Below are 15,084 nucleotides of genomic sequence, written 5' to 3'. Positions count from 1 at the left end.
GCAAAGTTGATGTCCAAAATCCAAAGCAGGATCCATGTTTTCATGGGAAGGGAGGGTTTATCATCCAGGACACAAGCAGTGCTCTAAGGAACCAAGTCAGAAATGTGACTGGATCAAAAGATGTAAAACTAGGAGTCAGGAGCCAGAGTGACACCAAGCTTGAAAGTGTCCCTAAGGAGCCCCTGAGTGGCTCAGTTGAGTAAGCATCTGATTCTTGGTTTCAGCTCAGGTCATGGTTTTGGGGATGTGAGATCGAGCCCCACATGGGGTTCGGCATTCAGTGGTGGGTCTGCTTGACGATGCTCTCCTTCTCCCTCCCCTCAAGCAAATAGAATAATCTTTTTAAAGAGAAAGAGTATGTAAAGAACAATGGTGAATTTATTGGGATTATTCAAGTCAGAAGAGAAAGAAAGCTGGTCTTCAACTTGACTTTTACAGAAAAATAAATTTCCAAAAGAATCAAACCTAACGTAGGAGAAAAAAATGAAAGCACACAATTAAATAGGAAATATGAAAACATTAAAATAAAGAGAGAAAACACTGATGAAGAAATGTATGCAGGAAACAAAACCCAGAAGCCACGTGTGAACAAAAATGAACCAGTGTCTGCATACAAGGAAGTGTCAAATGATTTGTGGTAGAGACACCATAAAAGCATCCATCTGGAACTCAGGTGAGCAAAGCATTCCTGAGTCAAGTAGTAAACAAAGCAGGATGCAAAATCCAGAAGGAAAAATCGAATAAACAACAAAAACCACCAATGTCTAATGACACAAAGGTGCTGAGCTCTGTTATGGAAGAAAACATGATAAATAAGATAAAACGATAAGCAACAAGTCAGGAAAACATCAGTAACCCACATGGTAGACTAAAGCTAATGCCTTTAAAATGCAGATATCCCCTAGAAATAAAGACACAAGAAGACAAAGAGCCCAGCAGGAAGTTGTACAAATGGTGGGAACGTGGAATCCTCGATAAAGAATCAGAAGCAGCCAATTTGGAGCACAGTATTGCTGCAGGTGGGCGGGTCTGCACTGTGTGAATGGGGATGTCAGTTCTCAGATCCCCCACAAAAGAGTGACAGGAGGACCTGCACTCAGAGAAAGCCAGCGAGAAGGAAGGTGACAGCACAAAGTAGCTTATTAAGGACAGTACAGTCTCAAGGCGGCAGAGGGGGCAGGCCCGGAGCCAACGACTGCACCCGGGCATGGAGGGGGCTTTCTTCGTATGTTTGCAGAGGTCATGGGTCAGGCTGGCGGTGGGGTCTCCGACCCGGGTAGTGTCCCATCATCTAAGGGGCTCCTACCCATTGGCTTGGGGGTGAAACCCAGTGTACATCTGTGATAATGAAGCCTTTGGTGACCCTGGGGCTGAGGTGGAAGAGGAGAGCACGTGGCCTACAGGAGTGGCTCCTGGTCTGTCAGCAGCCCTCCTCCTCACCCCTGCTTCCCCTTTCTCCTCCCCCCTCCTCCCCGTTCCCCCTCATCTTTACTCCCCCTTCCTCCATCTCCTCTCCTTCCTTTCCCTCCTGCCCCCTTGGAAGGCCCAAGGCCAAGACCTTCAGCCACAATCAGGATACTGTCTCCTCAGGCTTCTAAGGTGTCCCCTACTGTCACCGCCCCTGCCTGCAGCTCAGGTCTAACCTGCCTACTTTATCAGTAGGATCCTATTGATGTAAAAAAGAGTCACGGATGCAGATCACTATATCCTGGGGAAAAACCTGCAAGAACGCACACGAAACTCTTCCTTGTGGTTACCACGGACCCTGAGGTGATGAGGCATTTTTACTTTCTAACAACATGCCTTCCCGTAAGGCATGAATGATTTGATAGTGAGTGTGTATCCTAGTGGGAAAAACTGCAACATGTCTAAGCACCGGGAAGTGTGAACACACTGTGATTCGGGTTTTGCTGTCCTCCTTGGAACTCTGCACGTGTATAACTTCATACTTCCAAAAGAAGCCTGGAAGCACACAGCAAGATGTTCCCAGGGGTTGTCTGGGTGGTGAGACCCCAGAGGGCATGTTCCCGGTGTTACTTATAAGTTTCTGGAAGTGCACAACTCAGCCAACGACCGTGTTTTGCCTCCTTAAATAGGAAACAACGTGTTAGGATCAAACACCAGGATGGAAATGCTTCCAGGGCACAACCAGGTCCCGGGGCACGAGGGCAACCGCAAAACTGAAGAAGAACAGGGCACCTTAGGCCCACGTGTGGGAGCCAGAGAGCTTGCTCGGCGGGGGAAGGTCCCAGAAGAAGTGGGTGAGGAGGCGAGGCCCACGGAGCTGGGGCAGAGCGGCCAGGGTGCTATGGGTGAGCGCTGCCCAAGGCGAGCAGGCAGGCGGTGGCCCAGACACTGACTCCGCACCCTGAGCTCCGAGGGCCAGTTCAGATGGAGCTCATGCGATCGGCAGCATCCTGCCTGAGGTGGATCTGGAATGGGCAAGGAGAAGGTGGTGGCAGCTGGCCCAGGACAATGGCAGTGCAGGAGGAGCTGTAATGGAGACAGGGGAACAGGGAAGGCTTAAGTCTCAGGAAGGGGCGTGATGCTCCAGGACCGTTGCAGTGTGAAGGGGCAGACATCCACCTCCTCCCCTCTCACTTGAATTTTATTTTGTCCTCCCTGTTAGAGGATTGACTGCCGATGACCCTGCCCAGCTCCAAATTCCTGTCACCTCCTGCCTTGACCACCTCTCCCTGGTGACTCGGACCATGCAGCGCCGTGTGCCTCCTTTTTCTGCTAAGCCGCAGTGGGCAAGAGGGCACCAAACCCAAGTTCCTGTCCCATCCTAGGCACCCCTCGCTAGGGTACTGATTCCTGTAGTAGTTGCTGCTTTATGGGCTTGGGGTGCACATGTTCTGTTTGGTGATTAAATGTTTATTAGATATAGGAAATAAAACAGCTTCCATTCTGCATCGGGTTTAATTTTAGCTTCTCCTCCTCCGAAACTTCTTGGCTTTGTTCTCAGGTTGGAAAGGAGGTCCTGGGATCCAGATACCGAAGTATAAGGCAACTGAAGACAATTTAGGAAATGGGAGAAATAATTGTGTCATTATTCAACATGAACTACTATCAGCATGTTGAAAATTTTTCCTCAAAAATCAAGAACAAAAATAAAAAATCAAGAACAAGGTACGGCTGGTCAGAGGCATACTCTGTTAAATTTCGATACTTAAATTTCAGATAACTTGAGAATTGGTTTGTGGTCCAGCAAATGCACATCAAACATACTTGTACTGGAAAAGAATGTGCAGTACACACATGACTAAAGATTAGATTTTGAATTTAGTGTTGTAAAGACATCAAGAAAGGTAGTTGATAGTATCCATGGGATGTCCTATGTCAGGGCCCAATAAACCTTTTTTTTTTTAAGATTCTATACATGTATTCATGAGAGACACAGAGAGAGCACAGGGACATAGGCAGGGGGAGATTTTATCTTGTTTCATCGGTTCCCTCCCCTCCCCTATGATCCTCTGTGTTGTGTCTTAAGTTCCCTGTACGAGTGAGATCATATGATAATTGTCTTTCTCTGTCTCTCTGGAATAAATAAATAAAATCTTTAAAAATAAAACCTAGGTGGAAGCAGTCAAGCCCCCCAAACCCCATGTACTCTGGGCTTGTAATAGGAGGGTTAGTCCTGAAGATTTCAGAAGCACCCTTGAGGTCATTCTTCCATTGTCTTAAAGAATAGTGCTTCGCTTATATTAAGATCGCTAATCCACACTCATTTCGAATCAAATGGTCACTTGGCCACATTCTTAGTGTTGTCATTTTTTGCAATGTGGTTAGGCAGAGGATTGTCCAAATCTTATTTTAAATATTTTATTTATTTCTTCATGGGAGACACACACACAGACAGGCAGAGACATAAGCAGAGGGAGAAGCAGGCTCCCTGCAGGGACTCGATCCCAAGACCCTGGGACCATGACCCTAGCTGAAGGCAGATGCTCAACCACTGAGCCACCCAGGTGCCCGGATTTTCCCAATCTTTAACTTATGCTTCCTTATTGATTAAAGATTGTCTTTAAACCACATTTCTCTTCTCAAGTTTTACTAAGCAATGAGGAGGGACCAAGCTGCCCTTTCAACACTTTGCTTAGAAATTTCTTTGGCTAAATATCCAATTTCATTGCTGGTAAATTCTGTCTTTCACAAAACACTAGGACACAAACATGATTCAGCCAGGCTCTTTGCCACTTTATAACAAGGATGGCCTTTCCTCCAAGCCCAATAATATATTCCCATTTCTGTCTGAGACCACATCAGAATGACCTTTATTATCCACATTCTACCCATATCCTGCTCATGATTATGAAGACTGTGGCTTTCTCCATGGCTCTCCTTTTTTCTTTCTGAGGTCTCACCAGAATTGTCCTTGGTTGTCTGTTTGTGGCAATATAGGCTTTTTCTAGTACGCACTTCAAAACTCTTCCATCCCCTACTGATTACCCAGTTCCAAAGCTGCTTCCATATTTTTGAGATAATTTGTTACAGCGGCACTTGTCAGTACTAATTTCTGTCTTAGTCCATTCAGGCTGCTATTACCAAATGCCACAGTCCAGGTGATTTATAATAACAGATATTTCTCACAGTTCTGAAGGCTGGAAATCCAAGATCAAGGTATTGGTAGGGTTGGTATCTGGTGATGGCCTGCTTCCTTGTTCACAGACAGCCATCTGCTTGCTGTGTCCTCACATAGAGGAGGGGCTGAGGGAGCTCTTTATGGTCTCTTGTATAAGGGGACTAATCCCATTCATGGGAGTTAAACCCTTATGACTTTTTTTTAATAATAAATTTATTTTTTATTGGTGTTCAATTTGCCAACATACAGAATAACACCCAGTGCTCATCCCGTTAAGTGCCCCCCTCAGTGCCCGTCACACATTCACCCCTACCCCCCGCCCTCCTCCCCTTCCACCACCCCTAGTTCGTATGGGTTGATGACCTCCCAAAGGCCCTGCCTCCAAATATCATCACATTGGGAATTAGGTTTCAACCTACGACTTTTAGGAGGGACACAGATATTCAGCATATAGTACTCCCCTCTCTGGAATTTACTTCCTTTAATCCTTACTGCTTCTGAAGGTCCATGCATTTAAAAATATGATTTTAGAATTCACTAGCTTTTCTAATTGTTCCTGATGAGAGTGTTGTTTTGATGAGCTGATCTGTGTACTAAACTACCTAAAAATATTCTGGCTTAAAACAATAATCATTGTATTATGTTCTACAATATTTTGCATCAGAAATTTGGTTAAGGCTCACCTGACTAATTCTGTTCTTTGTGCTATCAAGTGTGGTGAGTTGGTGATATTCAGCTGCTGGCTGGTCTTGTCGAAAAGATCTAAGATGGCTTTAATGATGATCATTGTCACCGACCCTTTTTTTCTCCCCTTCATATCTAATCCATTTACTAGTTCTGTCTCATTTATATTCAAAATATGTCTTGAATTCATCAACTTTTCACCATTTCCACTGCTGAAATCCTAGTTCAGGCATCTTCATCTCTCTCCTGAAACCTATTGACAATAAAGTTACTGATTTCTGACTTCGACATAGTCCCCCTCAAATATATTTTCCAGATTGATCTTAAACATAAATAAGATAATCTTACTGCCTTTCTTGGTACTTTCCTATGCCTTTTATTTCACTTCAAACTAAAATCCATTTTCATTACTATAGCCTATAAGGCTCCAGCTCATCCAGAAATTGTTCCCTCACTAGGTTCCAGCTATATTGATATAGTCATACCCTTATTCCACTAATATTAATTGTATATCTGTTATTCCTAGGCACTAGCCCTGCAGTGGTGAACAATCCAGGCAGGGATTGCTGCCTCATGGAGCTTATATTCTTGTATAGGGGCAGACAATAAATAAGGTAAATAAATAGTATATAAAATGGCAATGATTCCTAAGGGAAAAAGAGCATGGAAAAGAGATAAAAGTTGGAGGTGAGGGTTCATTATAGATATAGGGACTACGGAAAACCTTGGTGAGAAGTTAGCATTTGGGATCCCTGGGTGGCTCAGCAGTTTGGCGCCTGCCTTTGGCCCATGACATGATCCCAGAGTCCCAAGACTGAGTCCCACATCGGGCTCCCCGCATGGAGCCTGCTTCTCCCTCTCCCTCTGTCTCTGCCTCTCTCTGTCTGTGTCTCTGTGTCTCTCATGAATAAATAAACAAAATATTTTTAAAAAAAGAGAAGTAGGTATCTGAGGAAAGACTTGAAAGAAGTGAAGAATTCTGTATGTTGGTAAATTGAACACCAATAAAAAATTAATTTATTAAAAAAAGGAATAAACCACATGGATATTTGGTTAAGAAAATATGAACAAATCATTTCTTTAAAGATTTTATTTTTTTATTCATGGAAAACACACAGACAGAGAGAGAGAGAGAGAGACATAGAGACAGAGGCAGAGAGACAGGCAGAGGGAGAAGCAGGCTCCATGCAGGGAGCACCACATGGGACTGGATCCTGCTCCAGGATCACACCCTGGGCCGAAGGCGGTGCTAAACCACTGAGCCACCCGGGCTGCCCTTGAACAAATCTTTAAGACTAAAGAGATTGAATCCATTAAAAAAAATTCCCCAGTGAATGAGAATACATGACCGAAAGGTTTCACTGGAGAATTCTACCCAATATATTTTTTTCTACCAAACATTTAAATAAGAATTAATGTTGATCCTTCTCAATTTCAAAACACAGAAGAGGAGGGAACAGGTAATTCATTCTATGAGGCTAACATTACCCTGATCCCAAAGCCAAAGCAAAGACCACAAAAAAACTAAAGATCAACATCCCTTATAAATATATATGCAAAAATCTTCAACACAATCCTAGCAAACTGAATCCGGTAACATATTAAAAGAATTGCATACAGGGGTGCCTGGGTGGCTCAGTTGGTTAAGTGGCTGACTTGATTTTAGCTCAGGTCAGGTCATGATCTCAGGGTCCTGAGACAGAGCCCCATGTCAGGCTCCCAGCTCAAGGATTCTCCCTCTCCCTCTACTACTCCCCACCAATCATGTCCATGCTATAATAAATAAATAAATAAATAAATAAATAAATAAATAAACAAACAAATAAATCTTTTTTAAAGAAGACTCACACACAGAATCACCAAGTGAGATTTGTTCTAGGAATGTAAATGTGGTTCCATATGTGAAACCTATCAGTGAATCAATAAAACAAAGGAAAAAAACCTAATCATCTCAATTGGTACAGATACAATTTTTTACAAAATCCAACATTCTTTCATGTTAAAAACATTTAAAAACCCTAAGAATTTAAGAGAACTTCCTAGACATGATAAAGGGAATTTGTGAAAAACCGACAGCTAACATCATGCTCAGTGGTAAAAGACTGAAAGCTTTCCCTCTAAGATCAGGAGCAAGAAAGGATGCCCACTTTCAACACTGATTTTCTTTAAAAATTTTTTATTTTATTTAAATTGAACTTGCCAACCTATAGTACAACACCCAGTGCTCATCCCATCAAGTGCCCTCCTCAGTGCCTGTCACCAGTTACTCCATCACCCCATCCACCTCCCCATCTGCAACCCTTTGTTTCCCAGAGTCAGGAGTCTCTCATGGTTTGTCTTCCTCTCTACTTGTTCCCCACTCGGTTTCCCCTCCCTTCCTCTAGTCCTTTTCACCACTTCTTATATTCCACATGAGTGAAACCATATAATTGTCTTATACTTATTGACTTATTTCACTCAGCATCCACATCGATGTAAATGGGAGGCATCCATTCTTTCTGATGGCTGAGTAATATTCCATTGTATACATAGACCACAGCTTCGTTATCCATCATCTTTCGATGGACACCGAGGCTCCTTCCACAGTTTGGCTGCTGTGGACATTGCTGCTATCAACATCGGGGTGCAGGTGTCCCAACGTTTCACTGCATCTGTATCTGAGGTAAATCCCCAGCAGTGCAATTGCTGGGTCGTAGGGCAGCTCTATTTTTAACTCTTTGAGGAGCCTCCACACAGTTTTCCAGAGTGGCTGCACCAGTTCACATTCCCACCAACATTGCAAGAGGGTTCCCCTTTCTCCACATCCTCTCCAACATTTGTTGTTTACTGTCTTAATTTTAGCCATTCTCACTGGTGTAAAGTGATGCCGCATTGTGGTTTTGATCTGTGTTTCCCTGATGGCAAGGGATGTGGAGCATTTTTTCCTTTGCTCGTTGGCCATGTGTAGGTCTTATTTGGGGAAATTTCTGTTCATGTCTTCTGCCCATTTCTTGACTGGATTGTTTGTCTTTTGGGTGTTGAGTTTGATAAGTTCTTTATAGATCGTGGATACTAGCCCTTCATCTGATATGTCATTTGCAAATATCTTCTCCCGTTCTGTAGGTTGCCTTTAGATTTTGTCGACTCTTTCTTTTGCTGTGCGGAAGCTTTTTATCTTGATTAAGTCCCAATAGTTCATTTTCACTTTTGTTTCCCTTGCCTTAATAGATGTGTCTGGCAAGAAGTTGCTGTGGCCAAGGTCAGAGAGGTTGCTGCCTGTGTTCTCCTCTAGGATTTTGTTGGACTCCTGTCTCACACGTAGGTCTTCATTCTGTTTTGAGTTTATCCTTGTGTGTGGTGTAAGAGAGTGGTCCAGTTTCATTCTTCAGCGTGTGGGTGTCCAATTTTCCCAACACCATTTATTGAAGAGACTGGCTTTTTCCGGTGGATATTCTTTCCTGCTTTGTCAAAGATGAGTTGACCACAGAGTTGAGGGTCCATTTCTGCATTCTCTACTCTGTTCCATGGATCTATGTGTCTGTTTTCGTGCCAGCACCACACTGTCTTGATGATCACAGTCTTGTCATACAGCTTGAAGTCAGGCATTGGGATGCCCCCAGCTTTGGTTTCCTTTTTCAACATTCCTCTGGCTATTCGGGGTCTCCTCTGGTTCCATACAAATCTTAGGATTATTTGTTCCAACTCTGTGAAGAAAATGCATGGTATTTTGAGAGGGATTGCATCGAATGTGTAAGTTGCTTCGGGTAGCATAGACATTTTTAATATCAATTCTTTGAATCCATGAGCATGGAATGTTTTCCCATCTCTTTGTGTCTTCTGCAATTTCCTTCAGAAGTGTTCTGTAGTTATTAGAATACAGATCTTTTACCTCTTTGGTAAGGTTTATTCCTTGGTATCTTATGGCTTTTGGTGCAATTGTAAATGGGATCAATTCCTTAATTTCTCTTTCTTCAGTCTCATTATTAGTGTATAGAAATGCCACTGATTTCTGGGCATTGATTTAGTATCCTGTCACATTGCTGAGTTGCTGTATGAGTTCTAGCAATCTTGGGGTGGAGTCTTTTGGGTTTTTTACATACAGTACTCCAGGATCATTCCCGGGCTGAAGGAGGAATGTCTCACCTATTATTGGGCTGAGAAACCATGGTTTGGTTCATTATTTAACCCCCTGCCATGATTCATTATTTAAGCCCCTGTCATGACCTGAGAACTTGGCCTCCTTCACTTCAAGGGCGACATGGGCCTGCTTTCTTGCTAAGGGATCGGCTCCCTACCAATCAAGCCACATTATGGTACAAAAGGAGGAAACAGGAGTCTTTTGTGTGTAAGACTCCAAAGGAGGAGGGGTGGGACAGCACAGAGCAGGTGCAGGAGAGGGACAAGAGGAAAGGCCGTCTGTTTCTAGATACTGTTTCCAAGATTGGCCCAGAAGCAGGCCAGTGGGTGGAGAAGGAGAAGCCCACGGCTTCCACCGTATTCTCAGCGGCTGCAGCACCTGCTGCACAAGGTACATCGCACAGCTATGCTAACCGGTCTCCTGTACGTCGGCCTCCCTCTAGGTTGTTTCTAATTTTCAGTATCATAAACTATGCTGAAATAAATGAATAACCGGGACATTTGTTGTTGTGTAACGTGTTATCTATAGTAGATTTTCAGAAGGGGATGTGGTAGGTCAGGGAATAAGCCCTTTTCTTTTGTTTTCTCCCTCTCCTTCTTCTCGTCTTAAACTCCACACCCAATGTGGGCTCAAACTCACTATCTCGAGGTCAAGACTCGCCTGGTCTACCGCCTGAGCCAGCCAGACACCTGGCCCTGTGAAAGCATCTGACATGTATTACCAAATTCTCCTCCCAAAAGGTCGCGCCAATTCGACTCCAACCAACTGTGGAAGCAAGTGTCCATCTTCTGAAATCCCCCATCCGTGTATTTGTCAGCTCAAGCTGCCATGACAAAAGACCACATGCTAAGTGCTTTAAACAACAGAAATGTATATTCTCTCAGTTCTGGAGACTCAAAGTCCAAGAGCAAGCTGCCAGCACAATTGCTTTCTGGCGAGGTCTGCTTGAGGGTGTGGAGAGAGAAGAAGGGAGCTCTCTGGTGCCTGTTCCTCTTCTAACAAGGACACCAGTCCTGTCGGGGTACAGGCACACCCTTAGGACTGCATTTAACCCTAATGAGCTCTTTAAAGTCGCTATCTCCATCGAGATGAAAGCCCATTAGGGGTTAGGATTTCAACACAGGACTTTGTGGAGGCAGAGAGATATAGCTCAGCCCGTAGCCTACCCCAAAGAGGACATTTTCTGTCTTTTAAATCGTTGCCCATATGCTCTCTAAAATCACACCTCAATATCATTTCACTTTCTTTTGATCTTTAACGTGGCTTGACAACCAGTCCTATGACATTGAGCCAGGGGTGTCTCCTCTTCTGAGAACTGTTCATTCATATCATTTGTCTGTGTTTCTAAATTCAAATAGGCACATTTTACTTATTTATCCGTGAATGCTCTTTACATATTAAAGATTCCAAATCTTGTCATCATTTGAAAACACTTTCCTCCTCATTGCTTACCTGCCTCCTTATTCACTTCTTTTCTACACAGAGGGTCTTTAAATTTTTGAGATGTATTTCACTGGGAGATTTTTTCCATTATGATTTCTGTAGTTTGTGTCCAATGGAAAGCCTTACCCACTGTAAAAGTGTAAAATTTGTCACCCATAACATCTTTTGATACTTTAAAATGTTATTACACCAGGAGTTCAATTTGGTGTGAAAAATGCCATTGGTCTAACTTTTTCTCTTCCCCTGCCCAAGGTTAGTCACGTGTCTCAACATCATTTATCACATAATCCATATATCCCTACTGAATTGAAATGTCATCTTCACCAAAGTCTAAGCGCACTTCTGACTTTATTCTTGCACACTTATTTCTCTGGCCAGTCCACATTGAGCGCACGGTGATGGCCTCCCTGAGAAACTGACTTTTAGGATACAGTAGAGAAAATTGGGATTGGTATAGGAGAAGAGACAGAGACAGAGATGGAGGAAGACAGACAGACAGAGAGACCTGATTGGCTCAGCTTGGATTGCCTTCGCAAGGGTGCAGGGAGAAACCCGAGGACAAGAAGGGGATGAGAGAGAAAAGGTTGGGGCATCAGTGGGTAGATTAGAGGCCTGTTGCATTGGGGAACAGCATTTGGGTTTGTCCTTTACTTCTGTTATTTTTTAATAAAAAAGCCTTTATTAATAATGCTGTTACAAATATTTTGTTTCAAGAGGTTGCATACACATAGATATGCGTAAGTATACACAGTCCTAGTTTTAGTAGTGATAGAGTTTTCAGGTAATTGAGCTCCTAATTTTGTAGGGACTGTAAATTCCTTGATGACATATTTATCCAGATTTCTGTGACGATAGCATATTACCTGGTTAGGGGATGAGGGAACATTCCCCTGCTATACAGTAAAGTGAAAGCAATGAGGAGAAAGGCCACGATAGGGGGCAGCAATGTTGATGTCCAAAATCCAAAGTAGGACCCATGTTCTCATGGGAAGGGAGGGTTTATCAGCCAGGACACAAGGAGTGCTCTATGGAACCAAGCGAGGGATGTGACTGGAGAAAAAGATGTATAAAAACTAAGAGTGAGGAGCCAGAGAGACAACAAGCTTAAAAGTGCCCATAAGGAGCCCCTGAGTGGCTCAGTTGAGTAAGCATCTGAATCTTGGTTTCAGCTCAGGTCATGGTTTTGGGGAAGTGGGATCGAGTCCCACATGGGGTTCGGCATTCAGCGGTGGGTCTGCTTGACAATGCTCTCCTTCTCCCTCCCCCTCAAGCCAATACATAGATCTTTTCTAAAGAGAAAGAGTATCTAAAGAACAATGGTGAATTTATTGGGATTATTCAAGTCAGAAGAGAAAGAAAGCTGGTCTTCAACTTGACTTTTACAGAAAAATAAATATCCAAAAGGATCAACGCTGAAGTAGGAGAAAAAAAATGAAAGCATACAATTCAATAGAAAATATGAAACCATTAAAGTCCAAGGAGAAAGCCCTGATGAAGAAATGTATGCAGGATACAAAACGCAGAAGCCACGTGTGAACAAAAATGAACCAGTGTCTGGATACAAGGAAGTGTCAAGAAGGAAAAATCAAATAAAAAGCAGAAAACACCAGTGTCTAATTACACAAAGGTGTTGGGTTCTCTTATGGAAGAAAACATGATAAATAAGATAAAACGACAAGCAACAAGTCAGGTAAACGTCAGTAACCCAAATGGCAGACTAAAGCTACCACCTTTAAAATGCAAATAACTCGTAGAAATAAAGACATAAGAAGACAAAGAGCCCATCAGGAAATTGTACAAATGGCGGGAACGTGGAATCTGCGGGAAAAGAACCAAAAGCAGCCAATTTGGGGCACAGTATTGCTGCGGGTGGGGGAGTCTGCCTTGTGTGCACAGGGGTCTTGGTTCTCGATCCCCCACTAGAGAGTGACAGGAGGACCCGCGCTCACAGAAAGCCAGCCAGAAGGAAGGTGACAGCACAAAGTAGCTTATTAAAGACAGTACAGTCTCAAGGCAGGAGAGGTGGCAGGCCCAGAGCCGGCGACTGCACCTCGGCTGGGGTGGGGGGGCTTTCCTTGTATGTTTGCAGAGGTCACGAGTTATGGCTAGGGGCAGGGTCCCCGACCATGATTGTGTCTCATCATCTAAGGGTCTCCTACCAGTTGGGGTGAGGGTGAAACCCAGTGTACATCTGTGATAATGAAGCCATCCATGACCTTGGGCCTGACGTGGAAGAGGAGAGCACGTGGCCTGCACATGTGGCTCCTGGTCTGTCAGCAGCCCTCCCGCTTCTCCCTCCTCCCCCTATCCCCTCCTCCCCTCCTCCTCCCCTTCTCCCTCCTCCACTTCACCCTGTCCCCTCCTCCCCCTTCCCCTCCACCCTCTTCCCCCTTCCCTCTCCCATCTCCTTTCCTTTTCCCCTCCTCCCCTTCCCCTTCCTCCACTCTACCCTCTCCTGTCCCCTCCTCCTCCCCCTCACACTCTTCCCCCTTGGAAGCCCCAAGGAAAGATATTCAAAGCCACAATCAGGATGCTGTGCCCTCAGGCTTCTAAGGTGTCCCCTACTGTCACTGCCCCTGTCTGCAGCTCATGTCTAACCTACCTACTTTATCAGTACGATCCTATTGATGTAAAAAAGAGTCACGGATGCAGGTCACTGTATCCTGGAAAAAACCTGCAAGAACGCACACGAAATTCTTCCTCGTGGTTACCACAGACCCTGAGGTGATGAGGCATTTTTACTTTCTAACAACACACCTTGGCGTAAGGCATGAATGATTTTATAGTGAGTGTGTATCCTAGTGGGAAAAACTGCAACATGTCTAAGCACCGGGAAGTGTGAACATACTGTGATTCGGGTTTTGCTGTCCTCCCTGGAACTCTGCACGTGCATACCTTCGTAGTTCCAAATGAAGCCTGGAAGCAACCAGCAAGATGTTCCCAGGGGTCTCTCTGGGTGGTGAGACCCCAGAGGGCATGTTCCCGGACTCACTGTATAAGTTTCTGGAAGTGCACAGCTCAGCCAATAACCGTGTTTCGCCTCCGCAAATAGAAAACAAGGTGTTAGGACCAAACACCAGGACGGAAATGCTTCCAGGGCACAACTATGGCCTGGAGTGCGAGGCCCACCGCAAAACTGAAGAAGAACAGGGGAAGCTTGGTGGCCCACGTGCGGGAGCGAGAGAGCTTGGTTGGCAGGTGGAGGACCCGGAAGAAGTGGGTGAGGAGGCGAGGCCCACAGAGCTGGAGCAGAGCGGCCAGGGTGCTGTGGGTGGGCGCTGCCCAAGGCAAGCAGGCAGGCGGTGGTGACCAGCCCTGTGCAGGTCCCCTGGCCCATGAGGTCTCAGTAGTGCAGCAGCTGGCAGAGGGCCGCAGAGTGATCACCGGCCACAGCTGTAGTCAGGAGGCACTCCCAGGTGCTAGGACGTGAATGAAGATCATCTGGGTGAGGCAAGCTCCGTGGGGCACAGGCCACACTGCCGACAGCAGGCGTGCCAGTGCCGGGGCACCGTGTTGGAGATATAGGCAGTGTCCTGCAGCTACAGGTTGGCTAAGAAGAAGTACATGGGGGTGGGGGTGGAGTCGGGAGTCCATGACAGTAAGGCTGACGATGCCCAGGTGCCCAAACACAGCCAAGATGTAGACCAGCAGAAAGATCTCGAAGAGCAAGGGCCTCAACTCTGTGCCAGCCAGCCCTTCCAGAAGAAACTGGGACCCTAGGGTCTCATTCCCCAGCCGCATGGAGTCACAAACGGAAACCGTAGTGTCCGACTCAGAGTCACATGAGGATCTAAGTCCCGAGGTTCCAATTTACAAGAGGGAGTGGGGACGAGGGAAGGTCCAGAGAGAAATAAGACAGGTTCCACGCTTAGGATAATGAGACTTGGAATAGAAGGAGTGAGGTTAGGCTTGGGAGGGCAGTGGTGAGGTGGAGGCCGGGGGAGCGGGAATGGCAACCCCACACCCAGAGAGGTGCACGACCTGGAAGCCGCGGTGTGCCCACCTCCCATAAGGGTGTCAGTCAATCCCTCAGAAACGCCTATCTGTTTTGTTTTGTTTTTTAAGATTTATTTATTTACTTATTCATGAGAGACACATATAGAGAGAGAAGAAGAGACACAGGATGAGGGAGAAGCAGGCTCCATGCCGGAAGCCCAACATGGGACTTGATCCCGGGACTCCAGGATCATGCCCTGGGCCAAAGGCAGGCGCTAAACCGCTGAACCACCCAGGGATCCCCCAGAAACGCCTATCT

At 45.3% G+C, this 15,084-nt stretch overlaps 1 pseudogene; it reads right to left on the bottom strand.

Annotated features, from left to right (window-relative positions):
* Window positions 1-13,892: 13,892 nt before the first annotated feature.
* The window catches only part of LOC125754730 (olfactory receptor 3A1-like), a 40,522-nt pseudogene continuing 39,330 nt past the window's right edge, over window positions 13,893-15,084 (bottom strand).

This window comes from Canis lupus, chromosome X (assembly GCF_003254725.2).
Source record: "Canis lupus dingo isolate Sandy chromosome X, ASM325472v2, whole genome shotgun sequence".
Taxonomy (NCBI): Eukaryota; Metazoa; Chordata; class Mammalia; order Carnivora; family Canidae; genus Canis; species Canis lupus.
Note: the sequence above shows the minus strand (reverse complement) of the source record. Positions and strands in the feature narration are given on the sequence as shown.